Below are 14,515 nucleotides of genomic sequence, written 5' to 3'. Positions count from 1 at the left end.
ACCTGGAGTATATTTTTTATGGAAGGTCAACGACAATGTCAGCAAAATGGCCTCCTATACCAACACATTGTTCTTGTTTTGTCAGTCAAGCTGTGCTTTCCAAAGATGATTCAACTTCTTTATTTCCAATGACTGTTTACCCCTGCAACTTATGAAGTAATCTTACACACCTGCATCTTGAACTGTTTATAGAAAACAAAGTGAAATTTCACATCCACATGAATGCACTTACTTTCAGCTCAACAAGCAGGGGTTTGTTGCTTACACTAGTGCAAAACTCAGACAAGTTTTCGTAAGTCACAGTATTCAGGCATTTCTTTGATTGTTCAAGTTGGCCAAACCATTTAAATAGGTAAATTTTTGCTTAGAAATAGATGTGCATGCAAGTCCCAAGGTTTTCCTTATTTTCTTACATTTATGTGGACCACCTCCTCTTTCTAGCTTTGAAATGAGCATGGTCAGTATTCTCCAGATTAGGATTTTTCCACTTACATTTCTAATGTACTTCTGACCACATCGCTATTATAAAATGTGGACAACTTTACCATGACCTAGTTTGTTGGCACATTTTTAGTATTGCATGTATTAATCTACCTTTACTTTACTTAAGTTTAACTAAATCATGATAAATATAAGACAGAGAATTCTTAAGCTTGCAGTGGTCCTTCCAAACCAGGAATGAGATACTCATTACAACAACAGTCACAAAATACCCATGACACGTTTTATCCATGTTTTTATGGCACTCTACACCCTGGTCATGCATCTCAATTTACCCAGTCAAATCCTTTTGCTCACACAGAGCACATTTTTTCTCAGCAGTTTTCTACATGGTTTAGAGGGAAGCCCCACTCTCTATTAATGGAAATGCATACTGGGGCTGGATGTAGCAACACAGGTGTGCTCCTCTACTCTCTAGCACTGCTTATCCACTATTTTTCAACTAGGAAGATGTTAATTGCTGGTAAATTCTACCCTGCTTAAGAAAAGCTTTTGGAGAAACTGTCACTGAAGCAGCTATAGGTTAAAAATACTGGAGGAAAAAAAACTGCACTCCCTGCAAGTATGACCTTTAGCAGAACTGAAGTTAAACAAAATAAGCAAAGAGTGAAGAGTCTTCTAGCTCTTAAGCAGAAGAAAGAAACCAACACAGGCAGGCAGGTCAGGTGGTCTCCTTACCTTTCAATACTTTAAAGTGCCAGTACTGTTCCCTGCCATGTCTCAATTTTTATCATTCAGATCCTTGCAACCTACATGAAAACTGCTAAGATCTGTTGAATTTTACAGAACACTCCTTTGGAAAGCCCTGAAAAGTTCTAGATAGAAGCATGGCAGCTATAACCAGAGCAGAGAAAGGAAAGAGAAAGATGTCTGGGATAAGCTCAAAGTGCTCCACTCCTTGGAGTTGTAGGGAGAACACTCTTTTCCCACTCCAAAGGGAGAGAAAGAGGAAACTCCAATAAATTTTTGAAAACACAGCTGTACAAGCCTAACAAATCATGATGGCACATCATTAAATATAACAAAATAACAAAACACTGATTGAAAAATCACTACATCCAACATACATGCTCTTTACTGAAGTTGATACCACCGCACATCGATCTCACCCTGAAGCCACAAGTCTGCAGAACCAGTCTAGCTGCTGTACAAATAAAACTAGGGACATGTAGACACATTACAGAGATATGAAATTCTGAATTTGTTTTTACAGAATTACCATCTTTTTCAGATTGCCAGATCACACAACAAATTTCACACTTGAACGAAGAGTAGCAGAAACCTACATGCATACACAATCCAGATCAAAGTGATCCCAAGAACAACTTCTGCTGAATACTGTCAAAAAATGCTGAATTCAAATATCTTCAACTATCTACAACAACAGAAAGTTCACTTGCAAATTTACATTTTAGATTAACAAAACTGCATTGATCAAATTTTTATGTGTACTCGCTTTCTTAATTTGCTGATATAAAGTTTCTCTGCATACATCTATATATTAGCTTTCATGCTGTGGATATTTAAATTTGTGCTGTATAATGGCACAGTTTTACTTGTGCCTGTAGGCCTTATAAGCATCATCTACACAGTGGAAGGAAAAAGCCTTGGTATGTGCACACTTTGGGGATTCCTTGATTTTAGGAAAAAATTCCCAAATACTTCTCCTACGAAGTTCCCTCCAAGATGTGAATGTATACTCTTCCCCACTCCCCAGTCAAGCAGAAAAATGCATACTAACAAAAGGTTTGACAGTTTGGGTTTTTTTTACAGGAGGAGTGAATTTTTCAGGGTGCTTTTTAAAGATTCATCCAACTCTGGGGTAAGTAGAAGTAATTTCTCTAATATTTTTGGGAATTCCTTTCTAGCAGAATGGGAAAATAAAAAAAGCAGGTGATGAACACACAGTAGAGATGACCTTTGTTATAGCACACCAGCTGAGTAATGGCATATCCCAGCAGTACAGGCCATTAATTAATTTAAACCTTTTAAAATTAATGTATACCTTTCAAGTATAAGGTCTGGTTCTTTGTGCAATAGCACATTTTTGGATAAATTTGATGAGGCCAGACTGGAAAATGCACACAAGACAGAACGGAATACCCGTGTCATTAGATCTTGGTGGAAACTGGAACCACATTGTGGGGGGGAGGGAGAAGAAACAATATCCATGACACCCCTCTCCCCCCCCCCCAAAGGCTCTTGAAGAGCTAAAAGAAAAGGGGAAAGGTCAGAGGGATCAATTCTCTACTTCGCCATCACTGTGTGAAGAAATAGTCACATCTGAAAGACACAATATGAAATGCAAAGAAAACATTTTGAGTCTGCCAACTTATCTCAAATGAGTATTTTGCTTCTTTTTCTGAGTTTGAAAGTTAAGCACAACAGAAAATGTGTTAAGATGCATGTGATACCTTTGACAAGTTTGTTACCCATTAAATACAGTTATATTTACTATATATAGCATATTCACTATTTCCCTTAGCAATAGCAAATGAGATGTGTGTGCAAGGATGAAAGTTCAGTACTCCCAATTACAACAGAAACTGTGTAACAATAGCTGTAATAATTACCTAAGAAATACCCATTTTCCTCTAAGGAGTGCTTTTGAATGTAATAAAATCATAAGCAAGAAACAATTTCCCACAAGAGATAATTGCAAAGCATAAATGAAGCAAAAAGAGCTCACTGGACAAACACTCATTTAACTACAATTACTTCTGAGAACCCACATTTAAAGCATCTCTATAATAAATGCATGTGCATCATACTGAAAAGGAAAATTCTTTTAGTCCTGCAACCTGCATCCTTTAACTGCCTTGAATTATTGTTGCCAATGCAAAATTTTGCTGCAGTTTGTCCTTTTTGAAATGGACAACACTCACTGTATCTTTGAGGAATTTAAATCCCATATAACAGCCTTAGAGAATGTACTATTTTAAATATGAATGACTAAAATTTTAGTTGCACAGTAACCATGCATATTATGTATAAACACCTTGTGCATTAATAACATTTGTAAACTCATGCACTCACAATATTAATAAGCAACCCAGAAACCTTCCTTTAAGTAATTAATTCAGTATCTCAGTGATATTAGTATAAACACAGGTGGTTATGTGAGTTGGAAACATCTCCCAACAACTTACAAGCTTTAAGACAGAAGAATTTTAAAAGCCTTAGACTGCCATTGCCCCTTTAAACACACATACGAAAAAAATGTGGCTCAGAGTGGTTGCTCGGTCAGGGGAGGCAGCCACAGCAAAAAGAAGCTTTCAGGCAAAAAACGACTGATTGCAACTCATTTTGCTCCTGCAGGTTTAGGATTGAATTCACACTGTCAGGAAAACAGAGGGTGTAATTAAACTGCAAATAAGGGAATAATAAAAGCCTACTGGACATTGAATAAATAGTAAGACTCAGCTGGTAATGATTCTGAAATTAGCACACAGAGAGGTGTTCCCACAAAGCCATCTTATATTGGTGACATTTCAAATAAGCTTCTCTAATTTATATGATTTGAAATCAAGCAATGAATATATCATAAATTGCTAGGCATTATTAATGGCCCTTATTTAATTCAGATACATTCACCTTAAACACCACATTACTAAGGCAATGCATAATTAAGCATTAGTTTTCATTCTGTCAGAACATAAGCAGCAATAAATTGCTTGTATGCAAAGCAGACAATGAGATATTTAAACAGCATATAATAAAGGCAATTTACAGCATATATTACATGTTTAGCTAGAGGAGTCAGAACAATAATCCTGTTCTCCAACAGATACAAGCTGATGCCTATTGCTATGATCCTATAGCAAGAAACCTATGTAACACATTACAGCTGGTATTACTCATTAAAAAACCCAAATCAACCAACTGACCGACCAACCAACGAAAAACAACCCCATAAAAAACCCAAAGAAGCCATGCACAATGTCCAAAATTTAATCCCCATAGACCACAAATCACACTGAGATTACTTAGCAATGCCTAGCGGTTTCTTTTGAAACCCTCTTATTATTTAAAACCTCCAGCCTCTATGGAGTTTTTCACGTTTAATGTTGCAGCTTTAGTATACAGCATAGATACTGTTTCCTTTTAATTTAACATATCAGCCCGCCAGACTCGCTGAAACTATGGAGGGATGAGGTGTTTTCACACCGAACAGCCTGATAAAACGTCTCAATCGCAGTTACAGCTCTTGGCAGTTTCACACACAGGAAAATCCCTGCTGCTCCTGATGCTGGATGTGGCAGAAGTTGTGGAAGTGCTACTTTCTTTTCAGCTGTTTATCTCCCAGCTCTATTTCTGTACTGAAAGCTAATTCACAGCAGTCTCATCATCTGAGACAAACAAGCTACAACTGGTTTGTTACTCTAAGAGAAAGTCAAGTTCATTTTTCACAAATTTGTGTATTTTTAAACACTGATTTTGGAAGAAGTGGGAGTGGTGGAGACTTCGGAAGAAAGAAATTATTGGGATCTAAAAACAGAACTGAACTTTTAACACCACCAGCAGTTCTGAGATTTTTATGTTCATGGTTCTACTTTCTGCATCACAGCTTCTTTGGCAAAGAAACTCGCACAGAAATCTGAAGAGAAAAAATATCAAACAATATTTTTGGTTCAGACACAAAGTCACCATTTTGAACAGGCCACAGACTTCCTCAATGGCACAGTTAATTCATTTACTGGTAGATTAATGCTTATGAAAACAAGCCTATTGGGCTTCTAATGGATTGGTCTTACACAACAAGGCTGCAGAGTAACAACACAAGGGAGGAAAAGTCTTTGGGTATAAAACTTTACATTTAGGAGATTATTATTTCTCATTCTTCCAGCACCTTCTTGATACTGAACACCCTGTAGATCTTACGAAACAGAGTATTTTCCTGATCACTAGAGCACAATCACCTAGAAGATAAAGTTTCTTAAACTTATTCATTCTATTGTCCTGTAAAAAGCCATTTCCAAAGCTGTTCCTATTTTGTAAGGAGTAGAGGTTTAGGTTAAGCACAACAGGCCGAGTGGTGACAGGCAGAGCTATCGGCAGGCATTTACATCCTCTCCTTCCCAGATGTGGAACACACTGAGGTATTGCTACCAGGACAGTAAACGCCTTGTGCTGAAGTATAAACTGCAAGCGAAGTGATTATTTTACAACTCTTTGAAATCTACCTTGAAGGGTCTGAAAAGGGTGGATGAGGTCAGCAGCTAATCAATTTTGTGGAAGACATTTGCCTGTTACAGGGCAAAACCATCATTTGATAAATGTCATTTGACAGTTTAAATTACACTCAAACCCATTCTTGCAAGAGAAATAAAAGGTTAAGCTAAGTTCTGCTGCAGAGAAATAAATCAGTTCAGCAAAATACTCCTTAATTTGTTTTAAATGAGGTTTTCATCATTTCAATCACACAAAACTTCATCTCTTTCCCCTACCTCCCCCCCAGTACCCTGCAAGGTAAAAACTATACTGGCTTTTTCTTTTTTAATTTCACAATGCGCTAGACTTTAGAAGGCATAAAAAAACTTCTGTATAAGGAATTTCCAGTTACCTATTCAGAGTCAAGTTCTGAAATTAATGCAATTATATGACTAAGAAAAACAGAGGGTAAAGCATTTAACCTTCTCTGAGTCTTTAGAATAATTTCAATTTAAGGTTCATGAAGAGAAGAAAATTCAAAAAAACCAACTTAAACCACCTTTTTGCCAGGTAATAGGCAGCTACATAAAAGAATCTAAGTTTTACATGTCTTACAGAACAAATGTTTTACAGAACAAATTACCAGAGCAGCTTTGTGTTTTTACAGTTCAGGTGATGCCTGTAATTAGATTTTTGGCTTTCAGTGAAATTCAATAATTTAATACTAGAAAAGTAGGCCCAACTGAACCAAAAGTATCCCAAACTGCCTTAACACATACTTTTCCTAAAGTACTAACCACAGAATATCTGAAATACTCTGAAAAAGTATTAAATACATATCATATTTAGCAATACTGAGAAATTAACACCTCAATTACAGCTTTTACTTTTTATCAAAAAGAACAGCAAGACCTTTCTGAAATCTTATAGTCTGCCTTTGAATTAAAACAAGCAAACAAAAAATTTCACAGCAGACCCCAGGTATTTTCATAAGACTTCTTAGCTGCTGTTTTTCACAGCAAAAGGATCTGTTTAGGCAGGGAAGGTCTGTAGTACATGCATCCATATGGAAAACAGGATATTGCGACATACTCAAGAAAGCTCTGAACAGGATATTGTGACATACCAAATACAGTCCTAAAACAGGGGAAAAAAAATCGTTTTCAAAGAGCATTCATGTTTGTTTTTAAATTTAGAGTATCAGGATCCAAAAATCCAGACAAAGAGTTTTATAGCTTTGTTATCACTCCTGTTCAGAGAGTTTGGAGCGGCAGGGTTTAAAGAATCTATAACAAAAGCACTGAAATCACATTCCTGTCACAACTGTTTTGAAGCAAGCTTTTAAGTCTTTCAAGTGTCTTGGACATTTGCACAGTCTAGAATATCCAGAACAGCTGCTGTATACTGTCAGACAAGCGTAAAGTCATATTTCTACAGATTTGGTTAAAGTTACCATGAATCTCCTTACACATTTCAATAAGTGCAAAAATTAACACCTCATAATGTGCCAAATAATCAAAGGCCAAAAATAAATTAAGCAGCTCAGATATAATGTCTGCCATGATAATCCCTCATTCTCCTAAAAGATAGGTCAAATGTCATAATATGTACAAATATATTATGCCCATTAATGAAATGGGAAATAGAATAATAGAAACATAACTTATTTGTAGTGGAGATTTTTGACAAGCTAAACACTTCTAGTAGCAAATAGCACACAAAAATAAAATCCAATCTCAAGCCAAAAGAAAATTGTAAAGCACTGTAAGCTCTTCATATTTGGATGAGTTGTGAGGCATGCTTTACACATGAGCTCATTCTTGTTTGCAAATGCAATTGTTAAGACGACAAGATGGCAAGGGACACAGCTCAGACAATAATTTGCAAGCTATTAGCTAGTGGGCTTGCCACAAAACTGATAAAAGAACATTTTATTTTTTGAGCAAAAATATCAAGTCGTTCTCTTGAAACTTAAATTTATGCTGGGAAGTCAATGCACTTTCACAATCTTTCACAGCAATAGGCATCCTCAATTACTGTTTGGAATACTGATTTAAAATACACACACTTGTCACAAGGTCTGATAGCCATCTGGTCTGTATTTTTCTAATTAAAAAACAAAATGCTTATCTGGCAACAGATAAACTTTTAGTTCACTTGGCTTTGTCCTAAAAGCTTCACAAGAGAATGACTAAAAAGAAGATGCTAGGAGGCACCAAGTGCTTATTATGACATAGGGAAAGGTTTAAAGAAGATAAGTTCAATTCTATATACAAAGTAAAATATACAACTCACAGATAGATGTGCTGCTAAGTTTTTTAATTGTCTATTTATTGGGGATTCTAGTAGAATTCAACAAGGAAGAACAAAATGAAATAAAATTACACTTATATTCCATTAATCATGTTACTCAGTTGTGGAGAAAAACCAAACTCACCAACCAACCAGAAAACAAACCTAAAGGAGTCTATTAAATAATGCTCATCTCATAACAGCTTTGAAGACTATATTTTTCAAGTATAATATTTCTAAATAGGAAAAATGAGTCCATGAAATTAAACAAAATTCCAGGAAGCAGTTGAACAAACATGGAAATGCTGTAGCCTTACCTGAATGCTGTAACTCAAAAATGAAAATAAAAAAAAAAATTCTCTTCAACAAAGAAAGGCAAAGTATAATGGGAAAAGAAACCCAAGGAACCATTTTTGCATATAATACTTGGCTGCTTAATAAAAAGCAAGGCTTTAAGAGCATCCTGCCTAAGAAAAACAAACTGGGAAGTATGCAGAACAAATGCCATAAACCAACAATTTAAGGCATCAGATGGGCCTCATTATTTTTCACAAGTTATAATAAATGTAGAAAAGGCAATTTTTTGCCTATTTTTACGCTGCTATAAGGAAGGTAATGCATTTCACATTATTACTATTATTACTAGTAGCAACAGTATTAAAGAAGGAGGAAGACCAATTGTGAAGGAGCTTTAATGTGCTGTCATATTTCCAACCTCACAAATATGTTATTATTTAGAAAACTGTTGACTTGTGAAAAGATGACATTAAAACATGATTCCTTCTGGCCATTTCTGACTATCCATTAGGGGAAGGCTGGAGCTGTGAGGCAAATTTTCTGCAAACAGCAGCAATACTATTTGCATGATAGAAATCTAATTTTAAAAGTTAATTAACTGACCAAGAGTGACACTGGAAGTACACGAAGGTCAAACTACCCATATTTCTGCACTCTGTAAAGTGGTGCAGCAGTTGCTCTCGGTAGCATGGACCAACATAGCAACTGGAGAGCACAAGGGACAGAACTTGCTCTGCCAGCATGTCTTAGCCTGCAGCTAAATGAGCCTTTTTTTTCCAGCCTCAACCTACATCCTTCAGGAAAAGTAATAACTTCACATGTAAGCACTATGCAAAATACTTTCCTAGATGTCCAAATGGGTAAGACTTGCATTTCCTCGCTTTAGAGAAATCCCTCCATACACCTCTATGATGCACCTTGGTTGCACTGTATTCCTCTCAGATTTACCATAAAATCATTTACTTCAAAGTAGTGTAATTTCTGAGGTTGGGCTAACAGGTCTGTAGTGACCTGTGAGGGTTTTCAGCTTTCCAGGTTTTATCAGGATGTGTGGTGGTGCATTCCCTTCCACCCCCTTTCCAGGCCACACAGCTCTGAGAAATGCTCCTTAGGCCTCAGCCTTGAAAACAGCACCTGGGTTCAGCTCTTCCCAAGCTTATCAGAAACAGTCTGCTCCCAGGAACTCTGATGAGCTCCTGTTTTCCTTAGGAATAGCCTTGGAAATTTTTTACCTGAATGGCATAATGTTCCTGTTTTCACACTTTCAAAGAAAGTGCCGACCCAAAGCGTGCTCAGGATGAAACATTGTTATGACTAAAGCCCACTCGCTTGAAACCCTATAAGCAGTGGTCCAAAATGAGTCCTTTGAGCTCTTCTGGGCTGCAACCAGTGATCTCCCTCTGAGTGGGGCCTCTCAGAGCCAGTGAACTCTCATGTTTGCCAAACTGGGAGGATTGCCGAACAATGAGTCCTGGACTTATAGCCCCATTCCTTGAGGCTCAATCCTTCACCCATCAGGAGACGCAGGGCATTCAAAGCAAGTATTTCACTGACCTCTGAGGGGAATTTTTCACAGGTACCTAGTTTGCACTGACTCTCTAGATCTGTGTGCATGCACATACGCATATGCTACAGCAAATCTGAGAGAAATGCTGCTTTCTTAGATGTTTAAGTACCTTGGATATTGAAGTGAGTTAGGCCTGTAAGTAAGCTTGTGACTTACAACTTAACCTTACTTAAATACTGCTAAGTATTGATCTGTTGCTAAGTTGCTATGTATAACTTCAAAGTTACAGTTAGGTTAAATGCTATTAAGTGTTATTCCTCTGTTAAATTGTCATGGTTAAGTTATAAATTAAGTTTAAGTTAGGTATAAATTAAGTGTTGTTCCTTTGTTAAATTATTAGGTTTAAGGTATAAGTTAAAGTACCATTAAGCTTGAGTGCTGTTAAGGGATGTTTTAGGCCACCCTTGGCCTCACTGCTCTTTTATCACAAGCATCTAAACACACACCCCTAGATAGTTGTCAGTTCATTTCTGTTTTGATTGCCTGGATTTTGTTTGGTTTTGTTGTTGCTTGTTTTCCCTTGTTGTGCCTTAACTGTCCTGTAAGTGGTAGAGTGAATCTTGCCAATGAACTTTGTCATACTGTCGCTTAATATTAAATCTGGCTTTTGCTGATACCCTTGCTGATGATTTTTTAAGCGATCTCAAACACTCATTCGTAACAGAGTGCCATCCAGACAGTTATTGCTGCATGAAGCCACTGTACAGGCTTTGTTTATGAAAATGCTGTCAAGGCAAAAGCAGAAGCTCTTGCTAGTCAAGACAATATGACATCTGGGAGGAGACATGAAAGACCTTAAGTCCCAAGGAAACCAAAAAGAGCCCAAGCTGAGTAGGAAGCTCAGAACAGGTATCTGGGATTGTTTAGAGGTTGTTTCAGCACTTTCCTGTCCACCTCGTGCTCACTGACTTATCCTATGTACAGTTTCTAAACACACAATCTCCCCTTCCCACAGACATTAAAATACACATTCATTCAGATATATATACTCTGCAGCTCCTGGCTACTGAAGCAACGAGTCGACATGCCACTTTTTCAGTGTTTGGGAAAGACCAGTATCCTGGTGGGGTTATAATGAGCTGTTTTGCTTCTGCTCTGGACATCCTTTTTCCTCACAGAATCTCAATTTATTTTGGCAGTAATTCTATATACAAAATTTCATTAATTTATTATCATTACTTGTGAGATGTTAACTGCCCAGATATAACAACTGCAATATTCATTTTGCTGAAGGCCAAGTATTTAAATTACTGCACGTTATTTCAAAACCCCAGAAAGCCTTCCCAGCCCTGCATAAGAGGAGGGGTGTAAGGGGAGGGTGGAGCAGACCCACCAGGAGCTCATTGGCTCCCAAGTCCTGTTACCCTCCTAGTCCAACAAAATTGGGAGTTGAGATAATTATACAACTCAAGGTAAATATCTTCTTTATCCCTTGGTATGAAATAAAATGTAATTTGTTAAAAGCAACATAATATAATTGCACAACCTTTTTCCTCAGTTTACAGGTCAGAATTTTGCGATCAGAGGATTTCATAAGCTTAGGGGGACAATAGGACATGTTCAATAGGCAAGATGACATAAATCTGCTTTCTATTTTTACTTTTTATAGCCCATAAATAAAGAGCAACCCCAGTGGTTTTAGTGCTGTTAATCTGAACATGCACCAGTGCCACAGTACCTCTGAAAGGAGATCAAACAGAAATTGCCTAACTTTGTCATTCAGTAAGCACGGCAACAACAAAACATCACTTCAAACTGTAAAGACAAAACCAAACTGTAATGACACGAGGTTTTCTGCAGCAGTTTCTATTATGCTGGCCATGGTAACACTGCTCCAAATCCAGTCAAAAAGCATTTCCCATGATGAGATGGTTGGTGACAGTATTTGATCAGCTGCCACTCATTTCCTCTCCTGAACTCAGGAAACACATTTCCAAGACTCAGAGAGCAGAACCACCCCACAGAAACTCTCTATCACTGACACTTGACTCAGGTTATGTATTGCTAATGAACAGTATGAGGAAAAAGTCTAGCTTTCTGATTATTTCCTTACGTGAAAATCCAAATTCAAAGCATTTAATGATTTAATTTACCCCTTAAGCAAGAATTTCATATACATACATGCATATCTTACATATACACATAAATAATTTAATAAAAAAAGCCCTGAGCTACCAACACACATTTTCAACCATTAATGCTAATCTGAATACAGGAAATTCTCCAATGCAAATTAAAAAAAAAAAAATTACAAAATTAAGAGTTCTGAATAATGCACCCACAGTGAGCACAACATTACACTTTTGAAGACCTGAAGCTACATGGTATCAAACCAAGCAGTATTTTTGGGACCAGAGACAGGAGCAGGCTGCCTGCACAGCACAAGGGCCAGTTAATTCAACTCACAGCTGCTTTGCATCACTGCACCAGCACAGGCAATGATTTGGAATGTGCACCCTCATGCCCTCCACGTTCCTCTGTGCACACACACTCATTTTTCCACTTTCAGTCTGAGAAATATTTTCTGAAAAGCTGTGTTAAAAAGGAAATACTGCCCTTAGTTTTCATTTAGATATAAAGATCTGAAAAGCTTTTTTTTTTTTTTTTTGAAAGAAACTCACAATAAAAGACACTGGCATTTTTCTTAAGACGACTGAGACCACAAGCGGCCATACCTTTGTAGAATACATCATAAAATGAGAAGTAACAGTAACCTGCACTAATGACAACACAGCCACTGATTTCTACTATTAATTTCTACAGAAGCAGAAAAATGAAGGGGCTGTAGGGTCAGGTGTGAGGTGTCAGCCCTCTAAGCCATAAGGAGTCAGAGGGAAGCTCACATGCAGCAAGTTAAGGACTGTGCTCGTCGCTTTTAATCCATCAGGAAACATAAAAAACCCAGGATGGATTAAAAGTATCTACTTCAAGTAAGCTCAGGCTTTTATTTCTTGCATTTGATCCCTCCCCATTATTTATGAAAGCATTTATGATTTTGTACAAATTTGACTAAAAATATGCAGTTAATACTGGGGCACTTCCAGGAAATCTAGAAGAGACACGTGTTACAAGAAAGCTTTTGAGAAGAAAACAGGCTCAGTGAGCCACAGATGTTCTCAGAAAAACATACAAAGGCCCATGCTTCAAACAAGTCAGTGTTGCCACTATCCCCATAAAAGTTACACTTTAGATCTGCCCTATTTTTGCCTGCTTTTGCACTGAAAATTTTCCCCTTCTGACCTACACAGGTGTGTGGTCAGTTGTGTGACAAAGCAGAGCGAAAACCCAAACTAAACCTGCCAAAAAAAGGATTTTTTGTTCATTTGGATGACTTGCCAAACCTGCTAACTGCAAGGTGGCAGGGAAACAGAGGCAGCAGAGAAAATGCTTCCTTTTGCAATTCCTCAGCTTAAAGTGTTTGGACTATGAGCTAAAGCCCCTCAAGTTGGGAGTGCTGCCTGCAGTCTGAGATGTGATTATTACAAAGTGAATAAAAATTCATCCAAAAAATGTACTTTGAAATTTAAACGAAATTTTAACTTCAATACCTTGTAAAACATATGACAAATGAAAGATAACAGTAACCAGAACTAATGACTAAACCTCTATTTTGACATTTGATTTTGCTGCCAACATTTAAGTAGTTAGAAAACCCCAAGTTTGCTGAACTGCAAAACCAGTTTTAGGTAACTAACTTGTTTTTCAGATGCAAACAGAATATTTTCTTCCTTTCTGCTAACGAAGTTGAACAGATAGGTCATTCAGAGTTGAGAAACCAACTGGGAGTCAAAATAGCAAAAAAAGACTTGGTTGCCTTTTCTGGCCCCCTAATTAAAAAGTGTTATGGAAGAAGAGATCTAGTTTTGAAATCTTAAAGCATGTTTGTGAGTTGAACTGATTATAGTCTTCAGATAATACTTCCTTTGTTTAAAAAAAATATTATGATGTCAAGTATAAAACTTGGTTTGATTAACTTATTTTCCAGTTTGTGTATCCAGGATATTTAAGGTTGCTTTATTTAACTTAGGAAAAAGAATGCTGGTTTAGTGCATTGCTTTGCAATTTATCAGATGGAGCTTGACAAAGGGGATTTAAAAAAGGATCTCTCTTAAAAAACAAAACTCTTGCCTGCCAGCCCACTGTCAAGAATCTTCAGAGGAGACTGGCACACAGTGGACTTTCCTACTTAGAAAGATAGTGCTAACTTCATTAAATACAAATACAAAACAGAATTAAAATCAATTACATATCAATATCAATCAGTTGCTTATCAATTTAAGCTTCATTTAAACTTCTGCTTTAGAATTCACAAGTCTGCTCAGAGTCACTTAAGAAGAGCCTGGTTTGACATGTTTTTTTTTGTCTCATGCTACCTTTTGGAACCTGAATGGATGAGATTTCTCTGATGCCCAAGTAAACAGAATTTCATCTGTTCACAGCAAGGATATGTACAATTGCTAAGCAGTCATCAAGAAAATAGAATAATCCTCAATTCTTGGCTAAGAACTGCTATGCCTAAGCATCAACAAGACTGAAAAAGTATACATCACTTAAAAGAAAAACATTAGGTTTCTTTTCGTCTTTAAATATTGTCCTTCTTTAATTCAATTCTGTATGACAAGTTTTCAATATTTACATATCTTTCCCAGGTAAATATACTGTCTGAATATAAGAGATGACTTGTAAAAAATTTTTGCATATTTATCA

General features: G+C 36.9%; 1 protein-coding gene across 6 annotated transcripts in view; it reads right to left on the bottom strand.

Annotated features, from left to right (window-relative positions):
• PIP4K2A (phosphatidylinositol-5-phosphate 4-kinase type 2 alpha) overlaps nt 1–14,515 on the bottom strand; it is a 134,242-nt gene that overhangs the window by 53,374 nt on the left and 66,353 nt on the right. The gene's annotated exons all lie outside the window — the stretch shown is intronic.

Source organism: Aphelocoma coerulescens, chromosome 2 (assembly GCF_041296385.1).
Source record: "Aphelocoma coerulescens isolate FSJ_1873_10779 chromosome 2, UR_Acoe_1.0, whole genome shotgun sequence".
NCBI lineage: Eukaryota > Metazoa > Chordata > Aves > Passeriformes > Corvidae > Aphelocoma > Aphelocoma coerulescens.
Note: the sequence above shows the minus strand (reverse complement) of the source record. Positions and strands in the feature narration are given on the sequence as shown.